The 14080-nt window shown below is 44.9% G+C and overlaps 1 protein-coding gene and 1 long non-coding RNA gene across 3 annotated transcripts in view; both read left to right on the plus strand.

Moving 5' to 3' along the window:
- The window catches only part of LOC116503412 (major histocompatibility complex class I-related gene protein-like), a 187185-nt gene that overhangs the window by 10022 nt on the left and 163083 nt on the right, over positions 1-14080 (plus strand). The gene's annotated exons all lie outside the window — the stretch shown is intronic.
- LOC116503460 lies at positions 7994-9375 on the plus strand. Its single transcript, XR_004254703.1, has 3 exons — positions 7994-8061; positions 8845-8916; positions 9191-9375. It is a non-coding gene; the product is annotated as an uncharacterized LOC116503460 (long non-coding RNA).

Below are 14080 nucleotides of genomic sequence, written 5' to 3' on the forward strand. Positions count from 1 at the left end.
GGAAAGGGAAAGGAAAGGAAGGAAAAGGAAAGAAAAGAAAGGGAAAGGAAGAAAGGAAAGAAAGGGAAAGGAAAGGAAGAAAAGGAAGAGAAAGGAAAGGAATTCACTTTTCGCCAAAAGTCTACCCAACAAACACGGACTTCTCTTCGGAGGGCATCCCTGTGGCTGCATTCACACGTAACCAGATCGCCTTCCTGTGCTAAACTTGGCAGGTCCTCTCCTAAACTTTATCCTAAAGGGAATCCGCCTAGGTCCCCGCTCCCCCTTCCTGGGCGTCGGAGGACAGAAAAAGGGCGGCTCACTTTCCTCTCTTCCTTCGCAGATCTGCGCACCTTGGAGGGGGGAGTGGAGAACTTGAGCCCCGGAGACTCATCGCTCTGGAGCGCGAAGGGCGGGGCGGGGCGGGGGCAGAAGGGGCGGGGTTTTCCTTCGGCTGATGGTTTGGGCTGTTGGGTGCAATCCGGTGTCCCGAGTTGCGGGTGGAGAGGCGCACGTGGCTGGAGGGCGATGGCTCTGCAACGGGCGCCCCTCTTGTTCCTGGGAGCGGTGCTGGGGGCCTTCGTGACCGGGGCCTGCTGCGGTGAGTTCCTGAAAGGACTTGCCACCTGATGGACGGGGAAGGCGAGGGGGGAGCAGAAAAGGAGGGGGAGCCGTGAACAGTAACAGAGTTGGAAGGTACCTTGGAGGTCATCTAGTCCAACCCCCTGCTCTCGCAGGAGACCTGGACTAGGGATTTGAACCATCGAACTGCCGACCTTTCTGATTGACAAGCTCAGTGTTTTAGCCACTGAGCCGCCTAGTTCTGTGTCTCTCCCCCTCCAAGCTCATTTATAACAGAATAACAGTCTATGGAGATTCTCAGTCGTCCAGGTCACCGTTGAACCAAAGGGGCTTTTTCAAAGAGGCAACTGGACTTTTTGGGTTTTCTTTGAAGGCGTTTCGCTTCCAAGCTTCTTGGATGAGTCTTCAAGAAAAACCAGAAAGTCTTGAAACAGCCCCATTGGGACAACCGAAGGACAGGACAGGACAGGATAGACTAACTAAGTTGGAAAGGACCTTGGAGGTCTTCTAGTCCAACCCCCTCCTTAGGCAGGAAACAAATGGTTATCCAATCTCTTCTTAAAGACTACCAGTGTTGGGGCATTCACAACTTCTGGAGGCAAGTTGTTCCACTGATTAATTGTTCTAACTGTCAAGAAATTTCTCCTAATTTGCTTCTCTCCTTGATTAGTTTCCACCCATTGCTTCTTGTCCTGCCCTCAAGTGCTTTGGATAATAGCTAGACTCCCTCTTCTTTGTGGCAACCTCTGAGATATTGGAACACTCATATCATGTCTCCAGTGTTGGAAGAGACCTTGGAGGTCTTCTAGTCCAGCCCCCTGCTGGAGCAGGAGACCTTATATACTATTCCAGACAAATGGGGAGGGAGGGAGGAAGGAAGGAAGGAAGGAAGGAAGGAAGGAAAGATTTACAAGACAGAAAACATCTTCACCAATCCTCGTTTAAGAACATTTGGTGTTTCTTTGTAATCAATTCCATTGGTATTTCTGGGGAAATATCAAAATAGAGAGCAATGGGCAATTTGGGCAGCAAAAACAACAGCCAGGGTGGAGTTTATACATTATCCTGGGACTGATTTACATATGTAAGTGGGGAGGGGAGGATAGGGACAGCAGACGGTGGGGAAAGAGGTTGGAGCAGGAGAGATGGGATTGACAGGAGAGGCAGAGAAAAGAGGGGGCTGTTTGTAGAAGAGTTTATTATTCCAACACAGAACTCAATCCGTCTCATCCATCTCTTTCCTCTTCCTGGGCTTACCTGCTATGGAGTCCACCTTATCAGAAAACTGAGTCACCTGGGAAGGGCTGGAGGGCTGGGAAAGGGTTGGGTTGATTCTCTGGAGAGTAGCCAGGTCTCTAACAAGGAAGCTATGGGTCAATCAAAGGGTTTGCCAGCTATAAACAGACTTACAAACAGAGATCATGTCTAACATGTTTCAGCAATGGCTGAGAAGGAAAAAAAGAATAACCCATAGAAAAATGAACTCTTAAACTCCAGGAGAGAATGGAGTTGTTGAACGCAGGAATGGTGTGTTAGAAATCATGAAAGAAAGGACAACCGTTTAAATAGGAGCCAGCAGTGTGTGCAGCTACCAAAAAGAGCCAACACAGTTCTAGGCTGCATCAACAGAGAGATAGAATCAAGATCATGTGAAGTATTAATACCACTCTATAAGGCCTTGGTAAAGCCACACTTGAAATAATGCATTCAGTTTTGGTCACCACGATGTAAAAAAGATGTGGAGACCCTAGAAAGAGTGCAGAGAAGAGCAACAAAGAGGATTAGGGGACTGGAGGCTAAAACATATAAAGAATGATTGCTGGAATTTCGTATGTCTAATTCAATGAAAAGAAGAACTAGGGGTGACATGATAGCACTGTTTGATATCTCAGGGGTTGCCCCAAAGAAGAGGGAGTCAAGCTATTTTCCAAAGCACCTGAAGGCAGAACAAGAAGCAACTGATGGAAACTAATCAAGAAGAGAAGCAACCTAGAACTTAGGAGAAATTTCCTGACAGTTGGAAGAATTAATCAGTTGAACAACCTGCCTCCAGAAGTTGTGAATGCCCCAACATTGGAAGTATTTAAGAAGATGTTGGATAGCCATTTGTCTGAAATGGTAAAGGGTTTCCTGCCTGAGCAGGGGGATGGACTAGAAGACCTCCAAGGTCCCTGCCAACTCTGTTATTCTGTGAAGATGCATTATTAGCACATGCAGGAATGAGTGAGCTGTATTAGGGCGAGGCAATTTTAGCTGCCAATTATTTAGTCAATCATGTGGTCAGTCCTGTCCCAGGTCCATCAGTTCCCTGCAATTGGCAGGGGAGTTGGGATCTGAGTCAGGGGCATAAGCAGCTGGCTGGGAATCCCGGGGGGGGGGGGGGGGGCAGAGGAGCCAGGGGTGGGGAAACCTTAATCAGGGGTGACTCTGCCCAGATGTTTTTAAGCTCAGCCAAGGGATGCTGGGGCTTCTTCCTCAGGTTTGAGTGGAGGAGCCTTTCCAAGCAGAGCAGAAAGAGGGCAAGCCAGTTGTTGGAGATGCTGGTGGATAGTGAAATGTTGGCGGGGATGGAGTGTAAACTCCTTAATTCTATCCTTTTTCTTCCTCCCCATCCAGGCTCCCTCTCACACTCCCTGTGCTATTCCTACCTCCATCTGTCAGAGCCCAGTCAGGGGCCGCCTCAGTCCTTCATTGGGGGCTACTTGGATGACCAGCCCATCGCTCGCTTTGACAGCCACACCAGGAAGATGGAGCCTCTGGTGTCCTGGGTGAAGGAGGTGGAGGAGGGGACTTTTCTGCCCTTTGAGTCGGTCTTCAGGGCTGACCTGGAGAAGTTATCAAAACTGGGCCGCCGGGCTGGAGGTGAGCAGAGGCAGTGTCACCTTTGGCCTCCAATGGATTCAGGAGCCGCCATGGTGGGATTTTATTCCCTGTAAAACACAAACACTCCCACAAAACCAATTTTCTCCCTCAAATTCTTCACGGCTTGGCCCCACCCACATTATGCTCTCTGACCACTGAAAGGCTTTGATCCTTGTGGGATGAAGAGGGGAAGGAGAGATTGGCCAGATAAGGACAAGACTCCTTGCATGAGACTTGTCCAAAAAGGGCTTTTTTCAAGAAGCAACTAAACTTTCTGGTTTTTTGTTTGAAGATGTTTCACTTCTCATCCACAAAGGTTCTTCAGCTCTGACTGGATGGTTGGGAATTTATATTCCTTGCAGACAGCTGGTCATTTGCATTCCTTTAGAGAGTCATTGAGGTCACCGGGAGGTTTATCTCTGTCCTCAGGGTCACCTGAGTAGTACAGATGGGTGTGGAGCCTTCTTGGAACTGCTGAAAGATGGAGATGGATGGTGTCGTATTCCTCCCCTCTGTTGACACACTCTGATGAAACAGATAAACTTCCAGGTGGCCTCAACAACTGTCTCAAAGAATGCAAATGACCAGCTGTTATAAATCCTTTTATCCTTTTATAAATCCTTCCATTCCTCACCATCCTGTCAGAGCTGAAGAAGCTTCTTGGATGAGAAGGGAAACACCTTCAAAGAGAAAAAACAGGAAGTCCAGTTGCCTCTTGATAAAAAGCACCTTTGAGACAATCGTGACCAGGATGGAGACTGAGAATCTCCATAAGCATTTGCCTGAGACTTCTTAATGGGCCTCCTGGAGGGGAGGGGAGCTGAGGAGAGGACTCCTCAGCCCTTCTCACCCACCTCTCTCCTGGACTCTTCCAGGGCTTCACACCCTGCAGGCGATTTTGGGCTGCGAGATCAAGAAAGATGGGAACAAAGGAGGGTTTTTGCGCTATGGCTACAACAGGTGGGATATCATCAGCTTCCAGAATGAGACCCTCAAATGGGGAGCAGCTCAGCCTCAAGCCGAGAAGGTCAAGGAGGAGGATGATCCAGAGTGGTCTGAGAAAGTAAATGTCTTCCTGGAGAAGACCTGCATTGTGTGGCTGCAGAGATACCTGTCCTACCGGAAGGATGCTCTAAAAAGGGCAGGTGAGTGGCAAAGGGGGGTCTCCATTGAGCATGTTTCTGTTGGCTCCCCCTCCCCATATTATTTCTTCCCTACATAGCCAAGCCACCCTTTGCAGAAAAAGGTCAGGCAGTATCCCAGATCACATTACAGAAGGAAAATAAGCAATGGTAAAATTCTATTTTTTTTACTACTGGTTCTGGGGGCGTGGCTTGATGGGCATGGCTTAGTGGGCGTGGCAGGGGAAGGATACTGCAAAATCTCCATTCCCACCCCACTCTGGGGCCAGCCAGAAGTGGCACTTGCCGGTTCTCCAAACTACTCAAAATTTCCACTACTGGTTCTCTGAACTACTCAAAATTTCAGCTACCGGTTCTCCAGAACTAGTCAGAACCTGCTGGATTTCACCCCTGAAAATAACCTTCAATGCCCCCAACCCCAAATAAGTACTTCAAATAAGTAATTAATGCTGAAGGTCCTGTTCTATTTCCATGAGAAAAGCTTGCAAAACAAATGAAACTAACATTGGGTCAGGACGTAAAGATCAGTTTGTTCCTTATTTCTATGTGGAAGAACTTGCAAATAGAATATAAAACAGAAAATAGAACAGAACAAATAGAATCAGAATAGAATCAGAATAGAATAAAAATAGCATAGAATAGTATAGAATAGCATAGACTAGATTGAATTTATAGAATAGATAATTAGAATAAGAATGAATAGAATAGAAGAATTAGAATGAATAAGAATAAAAATAGAACAGAACAGAATAGAATATAGAATAGAATAGAACAGAACAGAATAGAATAGAATAGAATATAGAATAGCTGTCCTTATCACCCTCCGTAAGGACTTTCTATCTGAGTCACTGCTGCCACCAAACCAAAGAGTGATGCAGTTTGTTAAAACACTCTCAATCGTGCCTCTGTAAAGAGTGGCCAGGACAGAAAGAGAAAGATGTGCTCTCCTCATCTGACGCAGGAAATGCAGACGCATTGAGCACATTCAATTTGGTAGGTTAACATTGAATCAATCCCCAAACTGGGGATTTTGTTGATTTTGTTTTCGTACCTTCCACCCTCTCCCCCTAACCCATATTATTTATGTCCTACACAGCCAAGCACCTTTCATGGGCTTGGCAGAAAAAGGTTGGGCAGTATCTCACATCAGATTACAGAAAAGCGATGGGGAAATAATTTTCACTATCCCCCAAAGTAAATTCTTCAAAGATAAAGATAAGGAATCTAATTGAACAAGAGATTAAGGCTGCAAGATCTGGTTCCATTTCCAATCTTGCAAAGCAGAAGAAATTGCAATACAATTTCCACATCCTGCATTTGGGACAGAATGAAAAGATAGGTTTGATTTGTGCATGTAGTCCTCGACTTATGACCACAATTGAGCCCCAAATTCCTGTTCCTAAGTGACACAGTTGTAAAGTGAGTTTTGCCCCATTTTACAAACTTTCTTGCCGCAATTGTTAAGGGAATCACTTCAGTTGTTAAGTTAGTAACACAGTTGTTAAGTGAATCTGACTCTGCAACCGTCATAAATATTAGCCAGTTGCCAAAAGTCTGAATTTTGAGCCATGGGGATGCAGCAACGGTCATAAATGTGAAAAATGGTCATAATTCACTTTTTTTCAGTGCTGTTGTAACTTTGGACACTAAATAGCAATGGCACTTAGACTTATATACCGCTTCACAATGTTTACAACCCTCTCTAAGCGGTTTACATTGCCCCCTACAATCTGGGTCCTCATTTTACCGACCTCGGAAGGATGGAAGGCTAAGTCAAACTTTAGCCAGTAAGACCCGAACTGCCAAACTGCTAGCAGCCGGTGATCAGCAGAAGTAGCCTGCAGTACTGCACTCTAACCACCACATCACGGTGGCTAAATGAATGGCTGCCAGGGGCGAACAACCCGTGTTTCCATCTCTAAAATTCAAATAAAATTCCAGTGATGGGAGAATCAAACTCGACTCAGCCCAAAAGCATTCCAATTATTTTACTCAGAGTAGAAATTTTGCCCCAAATTCTATGTATACCCTGCTTCCCCAAAAATAACAACTATCCTGAAAATTAGCCCTAACAGTATTTTTACATGTGCGCCTAATATAAGCCCTATGCCCCTAAATAAGGCCTACTTAAGATCCTGTGCAGTGCCCATTCTGTCTGGTTGCTTGTGGTGCCATGGCTGTGAGGTGGGGCTGGAGCTGCCCCACATGTCCCGCACTAGCATATCCAATGTCCTGACACCTGCCTCACTGCGGCGGGACCAGTAGCCGTGAGTAGCAGGAGCAGGGATGAAATCCTCCCAGTTTGGCCTGGTTCTGCCAAACCTGTAGGGACAATTGTCCCTGGTTCTGCAAACCAGTAGTAAAAAAAGCTTCTGGGGATCACATGGCTCAGCTGTGAGCCGCGTGATCGTGGGAAGCTCCCCCCCCCCCCACTTTTTAAAGCATTTTTTTCCTGCCAGTTCGGGCAAATAGGCAGGAACAAAATGCTTTAAAAAGTGTGGGGAAAGCTTCCCATGATCACGTGGCTCACAGCTGATCCACATAATTGTCAGAAGCTTCCCCCCTCTTTTTAAAGCATTTTGGTCCTGCCTATTTGCCCAAACCGGCAGGGAAAAACTGCTTTAAAAAGCGAAAAAAAGTTGGCTACACCCACCCAGTCACATGACTCCCCTAAGCCACGCCCACAGAACCGGTGGGCAAAAAATTGGATTTCATCACTGAGCAGGTGCCCATGTTGCCACCAGCCCACTTGCTTCTGCTTGCTTGCAGCCACAACAGAGAAGGAGGCTGAGCTGTGTTGTTGGTGCCGTGGCCACGAGGGGAGGCAAGTGTTGGGGCATGGGTAGCCTGGATGCGGGGGCCCTGAGATAAGACAGTTTGGGATCTATAAGGTCGCTCCATCCCCCACCCCCGCCTTGTGGTGGCGAGCAAACAGAAGTGTATATGGAAAATATAGGACACCCCTTGAAAATAAGCCCTAGCACTTATTTTGGAGCTGAAAAGAAAATAAGACCGGGTCTTATTTTGGGGAAAACACGGGTATCTTTCAAATCTAAAGAGCTTCAAGGCATCTTTGAGGCTCTCATAGGTTCAAGCATGGAGGAGGGAGCAGTGGGAGAAGATGGCCAAATGAGGTCTTCCCAGTTATTAAATCATCTTAACAGAAATATTAGAAATTCCAGGAACTCTGGTGTTGCTGTTTCTGCAGAGCCTCCAGTGGGGAAGGTGACTCGCAAGGAAGTAGATGACAGCCTGGAGATCCTCATCTGCCAGGCCTCTGGCTTCTACCTGAAGGAGATCCAGGCCACTTGGATGAGGGACAAAGAGGTCTGGAACAACGAGACCCTGCATAGGAACGTGGCCCCCAACTCAGACGGGACCTATTATGTCCGACTCAGCACTAAAATCAACCCCAAGGAGAGGCAGCATTTTCGGTGTCGCCTGGAGCACGAGGGCTTGCAGGAGCCCCTGGTCTTGGCTTGGGAGGACAAAACAGGTGAGAGGTTGTGATGTGTAGAAGTTTATTTTTCACCAATGTTGGAAAGACTTCTGCTGCACCATCTCAAGTTCTCTTATATTTCGTGATGGGAGAGAAGGGATTTCTGATAAGGGAGTTACAGTACAAGTAGTAACTTGAAAGAAAAGGTCCAAACATATGTGGGGGATGCACAAGTGCATGTGCAAGAGGGGGGCGCTCATATTGTATTTTGGAGGTTCATTTCAGAGGGTAGGTTTCCTGACCTTTCCTAACATTTAGACGTTAGAATTTGGTTCTAGAACTAAGGAGAACTTAGTTCTCTCCTGACAGTTAGAAGGTAGAGGTTGGTTCTAGAACTAAGGAGATCTTTCCTGACAGTTAGAAGTTGGTCCTAGAACTAAGGAGAACTTTCCTGACAGTTAGAACGTAAAGGTTGGTTCTAGAACTGAGGAGAACTTTCCTGAAAGTTAGAAGATCGAGGTTGGTTCTGGAACTAAGGAGAACTTTCCTGACAGTTAGAAGGTAGAGGTTGGTTCTAGAACTAAGGAGAACTTTCCTGACAGTTAGAAGGTAGAGGTTGGTTCTGGAACTAAGGAGAACTTTCGTGACAGAAGATAGAGGTTGGTTCTAGGACTAAGGAGAACTTTCCCGACAGTTAGAAGTTAGACAGTTGGCTTCTTTCACGTGGGAGCACATCCTGGAGGTCGGTGAGGGTTGGGAAATGCTTCTGTTGCTGAGCATCACTCCATCAGGGACCCCAGCCTTTGTCTAATCAGAAATTCTGAATTTCTCCTCCTTTAGCTACAATGTGGTGGATCCCTGTGGCAATTGTGGCCGCCATAAACGTGGGACTTTGGATTCTCTTCCTGAGAGGTGAGTGAGACGCAACCTCTGACAGCTACCCTTGTGTGTCTTTCTGTGTGGACTGAGCCAATGTGGACTCTTCTCCAGGAATTCCTCTCTCGGGGAAGGACCAGGAGGAGTCGATGTGGAGGAGAGCTGCAAACTTTTCTCTTCTTTGGCTGTTTCTTCTCTGACCTGTTGAGGTTGCAGTGGGGGGGAGAGAGATCTAAGGGGTGGAGAGTAAACACACTGATACAAAATTGGGGATGTGGTGGGTTGACTTCTCCATTTTCTCTCCTTGCAGCACAAGGCATCCTGTGGCAGCTGGAGGTCCCAGAAGGCTCCGGAAGCCGCTCTGCCAATATGACACAGGCAAGAAAGGAATCAGCCGTGGCTCAAAAGGTGGAGCTCCTGAGCAGGGCAGTTGGAGACGTCTGACCAGGACTGAATATCAGAATCAGAATGCAGCTGGAAGGGACCTTGGAGGTCTTCTAGTCCAGCCCGTTGCTCAAGCAGGAGATTCAGACAAGTGGCTGTCCAGTCTCTTCTTAAAAACCTCCAGTGATGGAGCACCCACAACTTCTGAAGGCAAACTGTTCCACTGCTTAATTTTCCTCACTGTTAGGAAGTTTCTCCTCAATTACAGGTTGCTTCTCTCCTTCATTAATTTCTATCCATCGCTTCTTCTCTTGCCTTTTGGTGCTTGGGAAAATAAATTGACCCCCCCGTCCTCTTTTGGCAGCCTCTCAAATACTAGAATACTGTTACCATGTCCATTCGTCCCCCTCGTCCCTCTGGCCAAACCCAAATCTTGCAACCGTTCTTCGTGTGTTTTAGTCTCCAGATCTTTAATCATCTTAGTTGCTCTTCTTTGCACTTCCAAAGTCTCAACATCTTTTTTTGTAATGCGATGTCCAAAACTGGATGCAGCATCTCAGGTGTGGTCTTCCCAAGGCTTTATAAGGCAGTACTAATACTTCGCGTCAGTTTGATTTTACATCTCTGTTTATACAACCAAGGATTGTATTAGCTGTTGTGGCTGCTGACTGGCTGAAGCAGGAGTCACAGAGTCTGAAGAGAAGAAACCAGGATCCTGGAATCTCAGAAAGTGCAGCGTCTTTATTTCTAATATATATCTATTAAAAAAATTGTTGCTATTAAGGTAACAATGATTTAATAGCTGACCAGCTGCTGTAAGGTTGTAAACTGAGATGATGAAATGAGAATGAGTCAGCAGGGTTACTGCCACTTTAAGAAGCTGTCTATATAAGAGAGGCCATGTGAGAGCATCTCTCTCTCCTCGTGTTCTACCTCCATTGTAGCTCTCTGTGTATGCCTCCATGTTATAGTTGCAGATTGATTGATTGCCTTGTATTTGCCTAGAATGTGTGTATATACGTATATATAGATGCCTTATAGATAAACCACTGTTTGAAAGACAAAACCTCTCTGTACTGGATTTTGCTCCTGTGGTTTCTCAAAATAGTAGTCACACTGTGCACACTCTGACAGTTGCCAAGCAACATTGATATGACCAGATTCCCTCTTCCTTCTTGGTCTCTGTCAGAGAAATGAACGAAGGTGCTAACTAGGCTATCTCTAGATTAAGAAAAAAAATGAAACTCCTTAGCAGGATATACAAGTTGTTATTGAAATTCAGTCCAGAATATGAATAGTTCTGCCAATTGGCTTGAGGCTCCAATGGGGGAATTTCACACTGGAGGTGATTGATGGACTTACGGCAATTCCCACCTTCCCTCCCATATATTATCATCCTTTCCGCCCCACCTTTGGTGATAACTTGCATTTTCTTGCAATCTTGATGTGATTTCAAAGGTGAAATGCTACCAGTTCAGACTGGTTCGGCCGAACCAGTAATTTCTGCTGTTCAGCTGGGCGATGATCAGCTGTGACGCGCTAATTATATTAGCTAGAATTGTCAGATTTCCTGCTTTCTAGCTAATCTGAATTGCGTGGCACAGCGGATTCCCCACCCTCGCTGTTCTACTTACCTTTGCAAACTCGGAAGGCTTCAAAATGTTCATTTTTAGCGCTAGTAATTAGGTACTTAATAAATAGGTAAAAAATAAAATTAAGACTTACTTATTTGTTAAATTTACACGTAGTTCTTGACTTATGATGCTAATTGAGCCCAAAATTTCTAAATAAAATAAATGAATTTTTGATTTGGAGATTTGATGATTAGCTATGATTTGATTATACAGTATATTGTACAATGTGCATTATTGGAGTTTAATAGATTTACATTTTATTTTAGGTTCTCAGATATTTGTTTAAAGTGCAGAATGTTTTATTATATATAGTTGACTATAGAAATATCTAATAATATTAGGTGTATTTGTGTTGATGTTATCATGCATTTATGGGCTATGCATTTTATTTAGGCTAAGAGATTATGGTATTATATATTGTTATCATTTGGTTGTGTATAGTGGTATCTTTTATATTTTTATATTTTAGTTTTGTATCTTTTAAAATAAGTATGCACTAAAAGAGTACAAGACTCTTGTAATTGTATCCATCTCCCAAAAAGTTGTACCTTTTTTTCCTGTTCTTTTTCATGATTTTTAAAAAGTTATTTTAAAATTTTTCCCTCTTTTTTTTTCATACGTCACTTTTTCGTTTTGGTTGTGTTTTTTTGTATGTAAACTGTTTTTTAAATTTTTTTGAAACGTAATAAAATTCTATTTTTTATTTATGTTTTGTAAATTTAAAAGGTATTTTAGAACACTTGTAGAAATACTATTTGAACAAAATGTGAGGATCTTTGTGCAAATGAAGCAAGCAATCAGCTAAAAGAATTCCTAAGGAAGTGCTACTGTTGCCTACCATTAAAGGTAAAGGTTCCCCTCGCACATATGTGCTAGTCATTCCCGACTCTAGGGGGCGGTGCTCATTTCTGTTTCAAAGCCGAAGAACCAGCGCTGTCCGATGACGTCTCCATGGTCATGCGGCCACCATGACTAAACGTTGAAGGGGCACAGAAAACTATTAACTTCCCATTTTTCTATTTTTCTACTTGCATTTTTACATGCTTTTGAACTGCTAGGTTGGCAGAAGCTGGGACAAGTAACGGGAACTCACTCGGTTATGTGGCGCTAGGGATTCGAACTGCTGAACTGCTGACCTTTCTGATCGACAAGCTCAGTGTCTTAGCCACTACATCCCTTGGCTACCATTACACACATCCTAAAAAGATCAGTCTAGTGTGGAAATAACTGGCATTCACTGGGGAAGCAAACCAAAAGTACAGAAATAGATTGGGAGACACCAGGCGTAATAGCAGTGACTGTGAGAGGGATTTTGGAGTCTTAGTGGACAACTAATTAAATATGAGCCAACAGTGCGCAGCAGCCGCCAAAAACACCAACACAGTCCTAAATTGCATTAATAGAGGGATTCAATCAAGATCACGTGAAATACTAATACCACTCTTTAAAGACTTAGTAAGACCACACTTAGAATACTGCATCCAGTTTTGATCACCACACTACCAGAAAGATGTTGAGATTCTAGAAAGAGTTCAGAGAAGAGCAACCAAGATGATTAGGGGACTGGAGGCTAAAACATACGATGAAAGATTGCAGGAACTGGGCATGGCTAGTCTAATGAAGAGAAGGACCAGGGGAGACATAATAGCAGTGTTTCAATATTTGAGGGGCTGTCACAGAGAGGAGCGGGGTCAAACTATTTTCCAAAGTACCTGAAGGCCATACAAGGAACAATTGAGGGAAACTGAATAAGGAGAGATTCAACCTAGAAATAAGAAATTTTCTGACAGTGAGAACAATCAACCCATGGAACTGATGTTGCCTTCAGAAGTTGTAGGTTGCTTCATCACTGGAAGCTTTCAAGAAGAGACTGGATTGCCATCCTGTCTGAAATATTATAGGGTCTCCTGCTTGGGTGTGGGGTGGGGGTTGGACTAGATGACCTACAAGGTTCCTTCCAATTCTTGTTATTTGGTTAAATCACAAGTCACAGTCATGGCATCATGCTTAACTGTTGGCCACCAGTGTTACACATATCCTAAAAAAGATTAGTCAAGTGTTCTGACCCCCCTTCTCCGTTCAGAACGAAAGCCAAAAGCCACGTAACTAAAAAGGTTTCTTTTAATCAGTCCAAGTTCTTGTTGGCTGCAAGCCCAAATAAACAAAGAGATAAAAGTCCCATAAACAAACGCAGCACTGCAAAGAGGCTTCTTCCAGTAAACCTACTTATCCAAGTTGGCTTCTCTCCGTTTGAACGTGAACAATCACTAGAACAGGAACAGAAAGTTGACTTCTGCCACCAGGGCGTGGCACCAGCAGTCTCTTTATACTCAGGAGAGGATCCCAATGAGCAACAGCTGCTTGCAATCATCTCCTGTAAGTACTCAGTTGTTCCTTCGCTGAGTAACCCTTTGACGGGGTGCATCCTGCAACAACTCCCAAGTGTTTCTCTGATCCAATGCTCTGTCGCCACCTGGTGGCCAACGGCTCCTGCCAGGCCACAACAGTCAAGTATGACCAATTGGCGTTCACTGGGGAATCCAGCAGGAAATCACAAGTCACAGTCATGAAATCATGCTTAATGGTTGGCAGGAGATGGTACAGAAAGTCAATTTGGGTCTGATGGAATTAGACCATAAAACCAACCTACACAGAACAGCCCAAAGCACCCAGAGACATTCCCCGAGGTTGGGCTCCAGCTTGAGCCCAAAACCCGGAAGACAAAATCTCTGGACTTGGTGACCGATTCAGATTGGATCCTGCAACATTATCCTGAGGCATGTGTAATTCTTCTTCGTTTTTGATGAAATGAGGCTAGATTCTGTTATCTCTAGGTCAGAATAGCACAGGGAGTGCCAGGAGGAGCCCCGAAATGGAAGAGGATAAAGGGCAGAATTGGGGGAAGGGGTCTTCAGCTCCAGCTCCTCCCTCACTGCTGTTGTGAAAAGAAGTTCTCCAACAGGAAGAAGACCCACTGTCTGCTTTACTTTGGAGGATTTCCAGTCCTGAGGCTCACCTGGAAAGTGGCCAAAGAAATCCACAGTAACCCTTGGCAGAGCTTGGAAACAGCTGGACAGAGCCACACCTGCCACTGCTTCTCCATCCCCAGAGTGGTAGTATTAGGTATGTTTAAACAATATGAAACAATAAGAAAAATGTAATAACGCAATAATATGTTTATT

The sequence above is a fragment of the Thamnophis elegans genome, chromosome 2, assembly GCF_009769535.1.
Source record: "Thamnophis elegans isolate rThaEle1 chromosome 2, rThaEle1.pri, whole genome shotgun sequence".
In the NCBI taxonomy this organism is placed as follows: Eukaryota; Metazoa; Chordata; class Lepidosauria; order Squamata; family Colubridae; genus Thamnophis; species Thamnophis elegans.